We start from the raw sequence: 15,421 nt of genomic DNA, 5'->3' as shown, positions 1-15,421 counted from the left end.
TCATTTAAGTGTTGCCTACACAGACTATGTAATGTCAGCTGTTATGAGAAAAATGTCCCTTCTTCTACAACAGGGTAATTCCAGAGTTCTGTAAATAAGCTCCGTATCAATGAGAGGGTAGAGGAGGGAAAAGGGAAGCAGAGCTGTTGATCAGAGGGAAACAGAAGATCTTAGACATGTAGTTTGTATATATATATATATATATATATATATATATTTATTTATTTATTTTAATAAAGGAACTATTATAAGCAAATCTGGTATTTCTAGGGGTGAATGTAGCTAGAATTCAGTTTCTGATTCAGGGCAATTAAAATATGAGTGCTAGAGTGTGGTGAGACTCAAAATTCATGGAGGACCAAGGTGGGGATACAAGGTGAAGGAAACAGAAAAAACAAAAACAAAAACAAATAAACAACAAACCAAAAGGAGGCTAGGAAAAAAAGTAAAGGAAATGCAGCAGGGAGATCCCAGGAGAGTGGTTGACAAAAATCATGTCTAAGTGGGCTGATGAGGCTGTGACATACAAGCCAGAACAATGCTAAGGCGGTGTGCATGGGCAGACTGCCCACAGCCAGACTGTTCAGTAGCCTGAGCTCAAGCACGTGATGTGATCATTTGTGACCATCCAAACTACAGCTCAGTGATACTCTCAGAGTCCCTCCCATTCCCACAAATTGTGTGGGAAACAATCTCTGGGTGCTGGATCACAGTGGACCAGAACTGAGTGTAGATAATATGCACCCTAGAAATGAAATGAAGACTTTAATAGTAGACACTTTCTGTTCAAAATTATAAGCAAGAAGATTTTATCGAAATTATTTCCAGTTGTCTCCATCTGTCATTCATTATACCTTTGTTTTTTTTTTTAATTTTTCAAAGCTCACTAGAGGAACTAAGACATTAAGTAAATTATCCATAGACAATTCGGCCTATCTGCAAGTTCCTTGAGCCAGAATCTGTGTTTTACTTATTGCTTTTATACTTCCATGCCTACATCAGTGCTAGGCACATAGCTGGACCTAAAAAATTACTGCCTAATTGACTTTTAGTTAAGAAAATTGAAATTGTTTCCAAGCTGTGTTATTCTCAGCATTATTTATGACAGCCAGTTCTCATCTCCCAACTAAATTCAAGTTACTAGATCCACATTCTTCTTGGATGCATAGATTATTTTAACTCCAAATTAAAATATTTCTTTTTATAGTTTTAAATGAACAGAAGAGTTCTAGGAATTTGAGATCTTTTACAATTAAACTTTCATATTTAGCTTCTTATGTTCATGTTAAGAAAATGAACTAAATCCTAGTGCTTAATTTTATAAGATATTTCTAAAACCATAAGTAATTTGTTTTTGTACTTTTTAAGGCTTTATTTTAAGGTCATTCCCTGCTCCCATCAGCAACAGAATATTCGGAATATTTTGTTAGTCCTGTTTTTTACATCACAACTCCCTGACTCTTGACTCAATCTCATTCAAATATTTCTTCTTTTCTTATATTTTCTATTATTTTAATTAAGAGTATTTAATGATAATCATCATATGATTTTTTTCTCTTTTCTATACCCTCCTTTCTACTTCCCATAATTAGTCTTTGGTGTTTCAGTTAGTCATTATTTTTTTTTTTTTTTTTTTTTTGAGAGGGCATCTCTCATATTTATTGATCAAATGGTTGTTAACAACAATAAAATTCAGTATAGGGGGGTCAATGCTCAATGTACAATCATTAATCCATCTCAAGCCTAATTCTTGTCAGTCTCCAATCTTCTGAAGCATAACGAACAAGTTCCTACATGGTGAACGAATTCTTACATAGTGAATAAATTCTTACATGGTGAACAGTACAAGGGCAGTCATCACAGAAACTTTCGGTTTTGATCATGCAATATGACCTATAAACCATCAGGTCAAATATGAATATTCATTTGATTTTTGTACTTGATTTATATGTTGATCCCACATTTCTCCTATTATTATTATTATTTTTATTTTTAATAAAATGCTGAAGTGGTAGGTAGATGCAAGATAAAGGTAGAAAACATAGTTTAGTGCTGTAAGAAGGCAAATGTAGATGATCAGATGATCAGGTGTGTGCCTATGGACTAAGTATTAATCCAGGCTAGACAAGGGCAGCAAGACATCCACGGATGCAGAAGATTTCTCTCAAAGCAGGGGGGGTGAGGTTCTGAGCCTCACCTCTGTTGATCCCCAAATTCTCACCTGATGGCCCCCCTGCGACTGTGCCTGTCTTAGGTTGTTCCTCCCTTGAGGAATCTTACCCGTCTCTGGCTAACCAGTCATCTTCCGGGGCCATACAGGGAAATGTAAAGTTGGTAAGTGAGAGAGAAGCCATATTGTTTGCAAAGGTTAGGTTTTTACTTCTTTGCAGATTTATGCCCTGTGGCTTCTATGCCCAGCACTTGTCTCGAGGTATCTTTACCACCTGGAGGAATTATGATACTCGGTAAATTCGATATGAGGCACGAATTCTATTTAAAGTTTGTAATTAGGAAGGAAGAAGAAAAGCTATAGATGTAGCATATGAAGGAAACTTGGGAGGATTGATTATTTCTTTGACATATCTTCTTGTATAGTACCTTAAGTATGTATAGGTTTTAAACTACTAACTAATTTGCACACACATATTGACATAATAGGAATACGGTGACATAAACAAAGCAAATCTATAATTACCAGCCATCTCCAGTGAAGCCAAGAAAACCATTTAGGCACCCTAGGCATTTGTGAAAATTTATCTATGATATGATGGATATTTTCCAACTGTACTTGAACCATCAGACAAATTAAAGCAGCCCATTTCTGGGATCTGTTCACATCCCATATGTTCTTTTAACCATAGATAGTCTATAGTCATGAGATTTTGGGGTGCTACAACTTGCACCCCTCCCAACTCCTGGTTGAGTTCCAACAGTACAGATCCAGTCAAATTCGTTGTCTCACTGTATGCACATGCCAGCCTAGACATCTCCCTCCTCCTTCTTATGGCAAGTCCAGGAGATGGTGGGCTGGATGCAGCCACAACCGCAGCATCGTCCGGATCCCTGTGGAGGCTTTTTGATGATCATCCCCCGGCACGAGTCCTCCAGAGAGTGCTGATGCCGGAAGCTCCTCCTCATATCGTATCTTAGTTCATTTTCTGGGTATCCAAGCTAGGCCTTGATCTTCTGCGTAGAAACAAACAGACCCTTTGCCCACACTTTGACATGCCCTCTATACCACTGTGCAGAACTCATTGGAGGTCAGCACACAGTAACTGCTTTTTTTTTTTTTTTTTAATTAAGAGAAAGGAATATTATCAGAAAAGAGTACCTCCATAGCTGATCATCTGACACCCTTTAAGTGATCAACATTAAGGATATTTAAAGCATGCGTTGATCTTTGATTTACCAATAGTTTTATCCTGTTAAGGAGTAATCCCCCTTTTCTTTCTTTCTTTCTTTTTTTTTTTTTAAATTTTTAATCTACACTTACCTGAAGAATACTATGTTTACTATGCTCTCCCCTATATCAGGTCCCCCCTAACAACCACATTACGGTTACTGTCCATCAGCTTAGCAAAATGTTGTAGAGTCACTACTTGTCCTCTCTGTGTTGTGCAGCCCACCCTCCCCTTTCTCCCTCCCCCCCATGCATGCTAATCTTAATACCCCCCTTCTTCTTCCCCCCCCTTATCCCTCCCTGCCCACCCATCCTCCCCAGTTCCTTTCCCTTTGGTACCTGTTAGTCCATTTTTGGGTTCTGTAATTCTGCTGCTGTTTTGTTCCTTCAGTTTTTCCTTTGTTCCTATACTCCTCAGATGAGTGAAATCATTTGGTATTTCTCTTTCTCCGCTTGGCTTATTTCACTGAGCATAATACTCTCCAGCTCCATCCATGTTGCTGCAAATGGTTGGATTTTTCCACTTCTTATGGCTGAGTAGTATTCCATTGTGTATATGTACCACATCTTCTTTATCCATTCATCTACAGATGGACATTTAGGTTGCTTCCAATTCTTGGCTATTGTAAATAGTGCTGCGATAAACATAGGAGTGCATCTGTCTTTCTCAAACTTGATTGCTGCGTTCTTAGGGTAAATTCCTAGGAGTGGAATTCCTGGGTCAAATGGTAGGTCTGTTTTGAGCATTTTGATGCACCTCCATACTGCTTTCCACAATGGTTGAACTAATTTACATTCCCACCAGCAGTGTAGGAGGGTTCCCCTTTCTCCACAGCCTCGCCAACATTTGTTGTTGTTTGTCTTTTGGATGGCAGCTATCCTTACTGGTGTGAGGTGATACCTCATTGTAGTTTTAATTTGCATTTCTCTGATAATTAGCGATGTGGAGCATCTTTTCATGTGTCTCTTGGCCATCTGTATTTCTTTTTTGGAGAACTGTCTGTTCAGTTCCTCTGCCCATTTTTTAATTGGGTTATTTGTTTTTTGTTTGTTGAGGCGTGTGAGCTCTTTATATATTCTGGACGTCAAGCCTTTATCAGATCTGTCATTTTCAAATATATTCTCCCATACTGTAGGGTTCCTTTTTGTTCTATTGATGGTGTCTTTCGCTGTACAGAAGCTTTTCAGCTTAATGTAGTCCCACTTGCTCATTTTTGCTGTTGTTTTCCTTGCCCGGGGAGATATGTTCAAGAAGAGATCACTCATGTTTATGTCTAAGAGGTTTTTGCCTATGTTTTTTTCCAAGAGTTTAATGGTTTCGTGACTTACATTCAGGTCTTTGATCCATTTTGAGTTTACCTTTGTATATGGGGTTAGACAATGGTCCAGTTTCATTCTCCTACATGTAGCTGTCCAGTTTTGCCAGCACCATCTGTTGAAGAGACTGTCATTTTGCCATTGTATGTCCATGGCTCCTTTATCAAATATTAATTGACCATATATGTTTGGGTTAATTTCTGGGGTCTCTAATCTGTTCCACTGGTCTGTGGCTCTGTTCTTGTGCCAGTACCAAATTGTCTTGATTACTATGGCTTTGTAGTAGAGCTTGAAGTTGGGGAGTGAGATCCCCCCTACTTTATTCTTCTTTTTCAGGATTGCTTTGGCTATTCGGGGTCTTTGGTGTTTCCATATGAATTTTTGAATTATTTGTTCCAATTCATTGAAGAATGTTGCTGGTAATTTGAGAGGGATTGCATCAAATTTGTATATTGCTTTCGGCAGGATGGCCATTTTGACGATATTAATTCTTCCTAGCCATGAGCATGGGATGAGTTTCCATTTATTAGTGTCCCCTTTAATTTCTCTTAAGAGTGACTTGTAGTTTTCAGAGTATAAGTCTTTCACTTCCTTGGTTAGGTTTATTCCTAGGTATTTTATTCTTTTTGATGCAATGGTGAATGGAATTGTTTTCCTGATTTCTCTTTCTATTGATTCGTTGTTAGTGTATAGGAAAGCTACAGATTTCTGTGTGTTGATTTTGTATCCTGCAACTTTGCTGTATTCCGATATCAGTTCTAGTAGTTTTGGAGTGGAGTCTTTAGGGTTTTTTATGTACAGTATCATATCATCTGCAAATAGTGACAGTTTAACTTCTTCTTTACCAATCTGGATTCCTTGTATTTCTTTGTTTTGTCTGATTGCCATGGCTAGGACCTCCAGTACTATGTTAAATAACAGTGGGGAGAGTGGGCATCCCTGTCTGGTTCCCGATCTCAGTGGAAATGCTTTCAGCTTCTCGCTGTTCAGTATAATGCTGGCTGTGGGTTTATCATATATGGCCTTTATTATGTTGAGGTACTTGCCCTCTATTCCCATTTTGCTGAGAGTTTTTATCATGAATGGATGTTGAATTTTGTCAAATGCTTTTTCAGCATCTATGGAGATGATCATGTGGTTTTTGTCTTTCTTTTTGTTGATGTGGTGGATGATGTTGATGGATTTTCGAATGTTGTACCATCCTTGCATCCCTGGGATGAACCCCACTTGGTCATGGTGTATGATCCTTTTGATATACTGTTGAATTCTGTTTGCTAATATTTTATTGAGTATTTTTGCATCTACGTTCATCAGGGATATTGGTCTGTAATTTTCTTTTTTGGTGGGGTCTTTTCCTGGTTTTGGTATTAGGGTGATGTTGGCTTCATAGAATGAGTTTGGGAGTATTCCCTCTTCTTCTATTTTGTGGAACACTTTAAGGAGAATGGGTATTATGTCTTCTCTGTGTGTCTGATAAAATTCCGAGGTAAATCCGTCCGGCCCCGGGGTTTTGTTCTTGGGTAGTTTTTTGATTACTGTTTCAATTTCTTTGTTTGTAATTGGTTTGTTTAACTTTTGTGTTTCTTCCTTGGTCAGTCTTGGGAGGTTGTATTTTTCTAGGAAGTTGTCCATTTCTTCTAGGTTTTCCAGCTTGTTGGCATATAGGTTTTCATAGTAGTCTTTAATAATTCTTTGTATTTCTGTGGAGTCTGTCGTGATTTTTCCATTCTCATTTCTGATTATGTTGATTTGTGTTGACTCTCTTTTTCTCTTAATAAGTTGGGCTAGAGGCTTATCTATTTTGTTTATTTTCTCAAAGAACCAGCTCTTGGTTTCGTTGATTTTTGCTATTGTTTTATTCTTCTCAATTTTGTTTATTTCTTCTCTGATCTTTATTATGTCCCTCCTTCTGCTGACTTTAGGCCTCATTTGTTCTTCTTTTTCCAGTTTTAATAATTGTGATGTTAGACTATTCATTTGGGATTGTTCTTCCTTCTTCAAGTGTGCCTGGATTGCTATATACTTTCCTCTTAAGACTGCTTTCGCTGCATCCCACAGAAGTTGGGGCTTAGTGTTGTTGTTGTCATTTGTTTCTATATATTCCTTGATCTCTATTTTGATTTGTTCATTGATCCATTGATTATTTAGTAGCATGTTGTTAAGCCTCCATGTGTTTGTGAGCCTTTTTGTTTTCTTTGTAGAATTTATTTCTACTTTCATACCTTTGTGGTCTGAAAAATTGGTTGGTAGAATTTCAATATTGTGGAATTTACTGAGGCTCTTTTTGTGAGCTAGTATGTGGTCTATTCTGGAGAATGTTCCATGTGCACTTGAGAAGAATGTATATCCTGTTGCTTTTGGATGTAAAGTTCTATAGATGTCTATTAGGTCCATCTGTTCTAGTGTGTTGTTCAGTGCCTGTGTGTCTTTACTTATTTTCTGCCCGGTGGATCTATCCTTTGGGGTGAGTGGTGTGTTGAAGTCTCCTACAATGAATGCATTGCAGTCTATTTCCCTCTTTAGTTCTGTTAGTATTTGCTTCACATATGCTGGTGCTCCTGTATTGGGTGCATATATATTTAGAATGGTTATATCCTCTTGTTGGACTAAGCCCTTTATCATTATGTAGTAGCCTTCTTTATCTCTTGTTACTTTCTTTGTTTTGAAGTCTATTTTGTCTGATATTAGTACTGCAACCCCTGCTTTCTTCTCACTGTTGTTTGCCTGAAATATGTTTTTCCATCCCTTGACTTTTAGTCTATGCTTATCTTTGGGTTTAAGGTGAGTTTCTTGTAAGCAGCATATAGATGGGTCTTGCTTTTTTATCCATTCTATTACTCTATTTCTTTTGATTGGTGCATTAAGTCCATTTACATTTAGGGTGACTATTGAAAGATATGTACTTATTGCCATTGCAGGCTTTAGATTCGTGGTTACCAAAGGTTCAAGGTTAGCTTCTTTAGTATCTTACTGCCTAACTTAGCTCGCTTATTGAGCTGTTATATACACTGTCTGGAGAGTCTTTTCTTCTCTCCCTTCTTATTCCTCCTCCTCCCTTCTTCATATGTTGTGTGTTTTGTTCTGTGCTCTTTTTAGGGGTGCTCCCATCTAGAGCAGTCCCTGTAGGATGCCCTGTAGAGGTGGTTTGTGGGAAGCAAATTCCCTCAGCTTTTGCTTGTCTGGGAATTGTTTGATCCCACCATCATATTTAAATGATAGTCGTGCTGGATACAGTATCCTTGGTTCAAGGCCCTTCTGTTTCATTGCATTAAGTATATCATGCCATTCTCTTCTGGCCTGTAGGGTTTCTGTTGAGAAGTCTGATGTTAGCCTGATTGGTTTTCCTTTATAGGTGACCTTTTTCTCTCTAGCTGCCTTTAAAACTCTTTCCTTGTCCTTGATCCTTGCCATTTTAATTATTATGTGTCTTGGTGTTGTCCTCCTTGGATCCTTTCTGTTGGGGGTTCTGTATAATTCCATGGTCTGTTCGATTATTTCCTCCCCCAGTTTGGGGAAGTTTTCAGCAATTATTTCTTCAAAGACACTTTCTATCCCTTTTCCTCTTTCTTCCTCTTCTGGTATCCCTATAATACGAATGTTTTTCCTTTTGTATTGGTCACATATTTCTCTTAGTGTTGTTTCATTCCTGGAGATCCTTTTATCTCTCTCTATGTCAGCTTCTATACGTTCCTGTTCTCTGGCTTCTATTCCTTCAATGGCCTCTTGCATCTTATCCATTCTGCTTATAAATCCTTCCAGGGATTGTTTCACTTCTGTGATCTCTTTCCTGACATCTGTGATCTCCTTCCGGACTTCATCCCACTGCTCTTGCATTTTTCTCTGCATCTTATCCCACTGCTCTTGCATTTTTCTCTGCATCTCATCCCATTGCTCTTGCATTTTTTTCTGCATCTCTGTCAGCATGTTCATGATTTTTATTTTGAATTCTTTTTCAGGAGGACTAGTTAGGTCTGTCTCCTTCTCAGGTGTTGTCTCTGTGATCTTTGTCTGCCTGTAGTTTTGCCTTTTCATGGTGATAGAGATAGTCTGCAGAGCTGGTACAAGTGACCGCTGGAAGAGCTTCCCTTCTTGTTGGTTTGTAGCCTTTTCCTGGGAGAATAGCGACCTCTAGTGGCTTGTGCTGGGCAGCTGTGCGCAGACAGGGCTTCTGCTTCCTGCCCAGTTGCTTTGGGGTTTATCTCCACTGTTGCTGTGGGCTTGGCCTGGCTGGGGCTGTTCCTCCAAAATGGTGGAGCCCCGTTAGAGGGGGAGCAGCCAGGAGACTATTTATCTCCGTAAGGGGCCTCTGTGCTCCCTGCTGCCCAGGGGGTTAGAGTGCCCAGAGATCCCCAGATTCCCTGCTTCTGGTCTAAGTGACCTGTCCTGCCCCTTTAAGATTTCCAAAAAGCACTCTCCAAACCAAAACAACAACAGCAACAATGAGAGAGGGAACAGAAAGGAAAAAAAAAAGAAAAAACACGCGATTTTTTTTTTTTTCCTCAGGTGCCGGTCCCAGGCACCCGCGCACTGGTCCTGCTGCCCTGTCTCCCTAGCACCAGGGTCCCTGTCCTTTCAAGGCTTCCAAAAAGCACCCACCCACCGGTCCCGCAGGGAAGGAACGCTCAATATTCTTGGTCCTCAGGCACTGGTCCCACGCACCCGCTCACCAGTCCCGCCGCCCTGCCTCCCTAGCACCGGGGTCCCTGTCCCTTCAAGGCTTCCAAAAAGCACTTGGCAAAAAGAGAGAAAAAAAAGGGGAAAAACGCGCGATTTCTTCCGTCCTCAGGTGCTGGTCTCAGGCACCCACCCACCGGTCCCACAGGGAAAAATGCGGGATATTCTTTGTCCTCAGGTGCCGGTCCCAGGCACCTGCTCACCAGTCCCGCTGCCCTGCCTCCCTAGCACCGGGGTCCCTGTCCCTTTTAGGCTTCCAAAAAGCACTCGCAGAAAAGAGAAAAAAAAAAGGGGAAAAACGCGCGATTTCCTCTGTCCTCAAGTGCCGGTCTCAGGCACCCGCCCACCGGTCCCGCAGGGAAAAACGGGGGATATTCTTTGTCCTCAGGCGCCGGTCCCAGCCACCCGCTCACCAGTCCCGCCACCGTGCCTCCCTAGCACTGGGGTCCCCGTCCCTTCAAGGCTTCCAAAAAGCGCTTGCCAAAAAGAGAAAAAAAAAAAAAGGGGAAAAACGCGCGACCTCCTCCGTCCTCAGGCACCGGTCTCAGGCACCCGCCCCCAGGTCTCGCAGGGAGAAACGCGGGATATTCTTTGTCCTCCGGCGCCGTTCCCAGGCACCTCCTCACCGGTCCCGCCACCCCGCCTCCCCAGCAACGGGGGCCCGTCCCTCTAAGGCTTCCAAAAAGCGCTCGCCAAAAAAAAAAACTGCTCCGGTTTCTCTCCACCCGCCGGGAGCCGGGGGGAGGGGCGCTCGGGTCCCGCCGGGCTGGGGCTTGTATCTTACCCCCTTCACAAGGCGCTGGGTTCTTGCAGGTGTGGATGTGGTCTGGATGTTGTCCTGTGTCCTGTGGTCTCTATTTTAGGAAGATTTTTCTTTGTTTTATTTTCATAGCTCTATGTGTTTTTGGGAGGAGATTTCCACTGCTCTACTCACGCCGCCATCTTGGCTCCCGCCCCTAGTTAGTCATTATTTTTAACTCTTACTTTGCAAAAACAAATCCTGCTTTTCTCCAAAGATCTGGCATACTCAAGTATAACCATTAAGTTCCTGATTCATGGAGCTGTTTTAAGTCTTGCTTCTTTAAAAAGATGAACATGTTTTGCAATAATAGCTCCTTGGAATCTCTCTTTATAAGGTGATGTGAACCACTTGTATCTTTCTTTGACTTCTATCTAACTCATTAAGCTCAGTGGTTTTTTATTTCTAAAATTCCTCTATTGATCAAGTTAGTACCATCGTAATTCTGAAAACATATATTTCCATTTTAAAAGATAACTTTATTTTAGGAAAAAAGCAAGTTAATATAATGTTTAAATTGATCTGTACTAATGGAGCACAAAAATATGAGAAAATGAAACGGTTCATCATGGCCTGCTTGTTCTCACAAAATCATTTATGTCAGTCATAGTACTGGCTTCTGAGCCCAGTAAATTCTGAACACAGATATTGTTGTCATGTCATATTTTAGTGCAGGTGCTCAACATTGTTATCACAACAGGTTGAATCATTTTGTACATAGTTAGCATTTGTTAGCTTCCAAACCCTGAGAAACAAATCTATAATTTTGTATTGAAATTTTGAATCAAATATTTAAATTAAGTATGTATGTATGTATGTATATATATATACATACATATATATATATATATATATAAAATGCTAGAAGATAACCTTGAAATACTTAGAAGAACTTAGCACTTGATTTTTGTTGTAAAAGCACACTTGATACAATTAGAAATTTTCATGAGGTTACTTAAAATTAAAGTCACAAATAGATAATCTTCATCAAACACATTGTATGGTTTCTTAAATTTAACAAGTTTTGTGAAAGTTCTATTATTAATAGATGGAATTTCAATCCATTTGCTATTGAAGCTGTGCATGAATTTTAATAATAAAATGAAGCAAGAAATTTTTCCAAGTTCATGTCCCAGTTGTCTCAAAGTGGTATACTGTAGCAGCTTTGGACTCCCCGCTAAATCCTTTCTCCCATTTTACAAGCCTAAACATGTTGCTTAATCTCTCTGTGTTTCAGTTTCCTCATTCTCAAAATGAGATGACAACAGTCCTACCTCTTTGAGTCACTGAGGGTATTAGATGAGCCAATGATTGTCCTGGATTCAGACACACAGCAAAGACTCAGTAAATGGTGACATGGCAGAACTATGTGTTATATGTCCTGGCATGATTCAATCACCAAAATAAATCCTTTATGTCTTATTCCTTTGAAAAACCATCAGGGGCTTATTACTGACTTTTAATATCATATTCTTTTTTGTTCTTTTCAATATTTTGACTTCTCATATTTTCAAATGTGTATTATTAGTTTTCACTTTAAAATGTATTTGCTTGTGAACACAAAGTTCTCTCTCCTGGAGATAATTCCCATAACATGATTCCTGTAACAAATACATGTGTTGATGATAGAGGCAGTGGGGTGGACCTGTGAATACTTAAGTATAAAGAAAACCGGTAATTTTCAAGTAGTAGGAACAGGATGGCATGATCCCTAACTCCTCACTTGAGACCACTCTCCACCTTCCTTCCTGAAATAGTATTCTTATAAATGGCAAAATTGTTTTTTAAAATTTAAATCTGTGATCTTGTTTTTTCCTTCCCATAACTTTGGCTACAAAGACAAATAAGAATTCTTTTTTAAAAAGGACTTTTTAATTGAAAGCACTTGAAAATTTAACAAAACCCTTTTCTGAATTCAAAGAGAACTCTGTACATATACAGATTCTTCCCAGGTTGTTCATTCTCCACTTCTGTAATTAAGTGGAACAGAGAGGAGGTTTCTTTAGCTTTCAATTTGAACTTCCCCTTTTCTAAATTAGAGGCCCTAAAACTAGAGGGATTAAGTTAGAAGCCCCAAAATCTGCAGTGGAAGAAAGGTCCAAAGAATAAATAGATGACTCTGAGAGTATAACTTTTATTTCTCCTTTAGACAACAGGGTAAGAAAACAGAAATATTTATTAGCACCACCTTCAATGAAGAAAATCCTTCTTGGAAGCCAACTGCTCCCAGTGTTGGGTACCTGTAGTGGCAGACAACAGGGAAAAGAGATGCTTTCAGATCTTTTCCCTTCAAAGAAATGGTTTTGCTCAAAAACTGTCTGGGCCTGGAGCTCAAAGTGGTCTTTAGAAAATCTCGTGAGAGGAGCCAGAGCCAGGAAGGCAAACATCACATAAATGCAGATTCTGGAGCTCTAGTTCTGCATGTTCTTTAGGTCTCAATCGATACTGAGTAATAAAGGAAAGAAAATGTCTTAAAGTTTTCAGTCCCTAGGCCTATAATAGGCAAATATCAACACACCTCAGATGACATCTGAAATGAAACCCTTACAAATTCTGAATTCACAGGCATGGCCTTCTGAAAATAAAAATATACTAATATGTGTTTCTTAACTCAGAGCACTATCTGGAGAAAGAACATTAATTTACTGTAAGAGCACACCTCCAGGCCAGCCGAGGCCATGGGAAAAGTAAAAGAAAAAGGGAATTTATGTGTGCAGTCATGGGGTGTTTCACTCATGCTAAGATTTAGAATGAACAAAAGTCTGATTAGAAAACAAGGTATAGTCTAACCTCATCCTTGGAATTATTAACTAGGAACAAAGAATAAACTGTTATTGCTAAAGCCAGAAATACTGTGTCTGTCTTCAGACCTCATCAGCCTGCGAATACAACTGAGGTCACTGTGTTATTTAACTCACCTTTCAGCTCAATGACACGATTCAGCAAATTCTGAGGGTGTCTCTCCCTGTCTCTTGCCTGTGAAGAATCCCCAGGCGTTATGTCTGCGTGTTACCCCAGATCAAGGCTCATGATTCTCTACTCAGGCAGATGCCACTTGCACGCTTGCAATGTGCCCAGGACCACTGATCTTTCACATGCTTCTCCTCACCACAAACCATCACTTGGTCTGATTAAAAGCTTTCTCCTCTGGAATCTGAGGAGGCAGCTTCTTCCTTCTCTTGATTAATTCTCTCAGCATAGTCCACCAGCAGACTGTGAGCGACCCAAACTATGCGAACTCCCTAAGTTTAAACATAAATCTCCCAGCCTGCTTCCAGGTCACTTGGCATGAGGGTGGGTTTCAGCAACAGCCCCGCACTGGACCCAGATCTCCGATGCCTGGATTCATTCTTTCAGGCCTCTACAATTCCTTCTTACAACTTTCCTTCTGTCATTTTCCCCCTTCCTAGTTAGTCAGACACAAATACATATTGGGTCCCGGTTGTAGGCAAGTTTCTGTTTCTCCTTACAAGTAGTTCCTCTGTCACTCTAAAGTCAGCCAACACAACTAGACAACCAAGACAAAAGGATGTCACCCAATCCCGTATCCCAAATATATGGAGAGACTCATAGGTGTCTGGACTTGATTCTGAAATGTCAGGATTCTAATATTAGACTGCCACTTGCTAGTTGTAACCTTCGTGAACTACTCAATTTTGTTGCAGTTTAGTTTTCTCATCTCTATAATTAGAATGATTATAATTAGTAAACATCACTAACTTGTGATTTTAAAGAGATAATATGAAGGGAAACTTTTCATAAAGAGTTCTCAATATAAGGTATTTCATATGTGGCAGGAGTCCTCACCTGACCTGTCGCCAGAATTCAGGAGTCCAGGGATGTGTCTGAGGAATTCGCCTTCTAGGCCAACTAAAATCTATTCACAAGAGGGTCGAGGAGTCTTCCAAGAAAGACCGCCCGTTAACTGGAAGATTCAGATGCAGGGTGCTTGACTCAGTAAGGAAGCTTGAATCTTCAGAAAGGATTGATTTTCAGTTCAATATGATGACATAGCTCTAAGCTTACTCCTAACTGGGCTCACATCTCCTTAAATACCTGGTGAGGAAGCTGAGCTTCTTGACTGGGGACAAGCTTTGAAAAGCTAGTGGAATTTGAATTGCTTCTGTTAAGGTGACTGCATTTGTACCAAGTGGAGAGACCTGGGAAAATTAATTACATTAAATATATATATATATATATATGGAATACATATTAAACATACTCTATATTTGCCACTCTTCTGTAAGTAGGGGTAACATTTCCCAAGAAATTATATCATGTATGCTTCATTAACTTATACATTTTTGCTGAGACTAATGAAAATTATAGTTTCCATGTATCTTTGATTTACAAAAGCACAGAAAAGTGCTAGATTTCATTGTCACCAGAAGATAGTTTGAGTAATTACAATTAACAGTGAATCACTACTTTAAAGCAAATCTTATATAATGGAAATACCTTTTGGAAGCTGGTTATCAACTAGGATGAATCACTAATAATGTTTACTTTTCTGTGAACTGGCGGGAAAACCATAAACAAATCTCAGAGGAGACTGGTGAATAAGGTCTCAAGGACATAACTGCTCCTGCCTGAAACCTTAGCCAACTCAAAAATTATAGAATTTAGAATTTCATTATTCAAATTGGGAGTGGACAAATGTGGAAGAAATCAGGACATTAGCCTGACTGTTTATGAAACAACTCAAGGCAGTTACAATAAGTTAATCATATAACAAAATCTTGAAAGCAAAATTAACATCTCAGAAAGGTAATAGTCCCTGTCATGGGCTGAACTGTGTCCCTCCCAAAATTCCCATGTTAAATCCTAACACTCGTATAACTCAGAATGTGACTGTATTTAGAGACAGGGCCTTAAAGAGGTAATTATAGTAATTAATTAACACCACTCGGGGGTGGAAGGCTCAAATTCAATATGACCTGTGTCCTTATAAGAAGAGGAGATTGGGACCCAGCCACCCACAGAGGGAAGACCACGTGAAGACACAGGGAGTTGTTGCCCATCTACTAGCCAAGGAGAGGGGCCACGGAAGAAAACCAATCCTGCTGACACCTTGATCTTGAATTTTTAGTCTCTGGGACTATGAAGAAACACATTTTCATTGCTTAAGCCACTCAGTCTGTGGTATTTGGTATGATGGTCCTGACAAACTAATCAGTCCCCTACACCAAAAACTTTCGCAAAAAGTTCACACAAAGGAGGGAGAACCATAA

This window comes from Manis javanica, chromosome 2 (assembly GCF_040802235.1).
Source record: "Manis javanica isolate MJ-LG chromosome 2, MJ_LKY, whole genome shotgun sequence".
Lineage (NCBI taxonomy): Eukaryota > Metazoa > Chordata > Mammalia > Pholidota > Manidae > Manis > Manis javanica.
Note: the sequence above shows the minus strand (reverse complement) of the source record.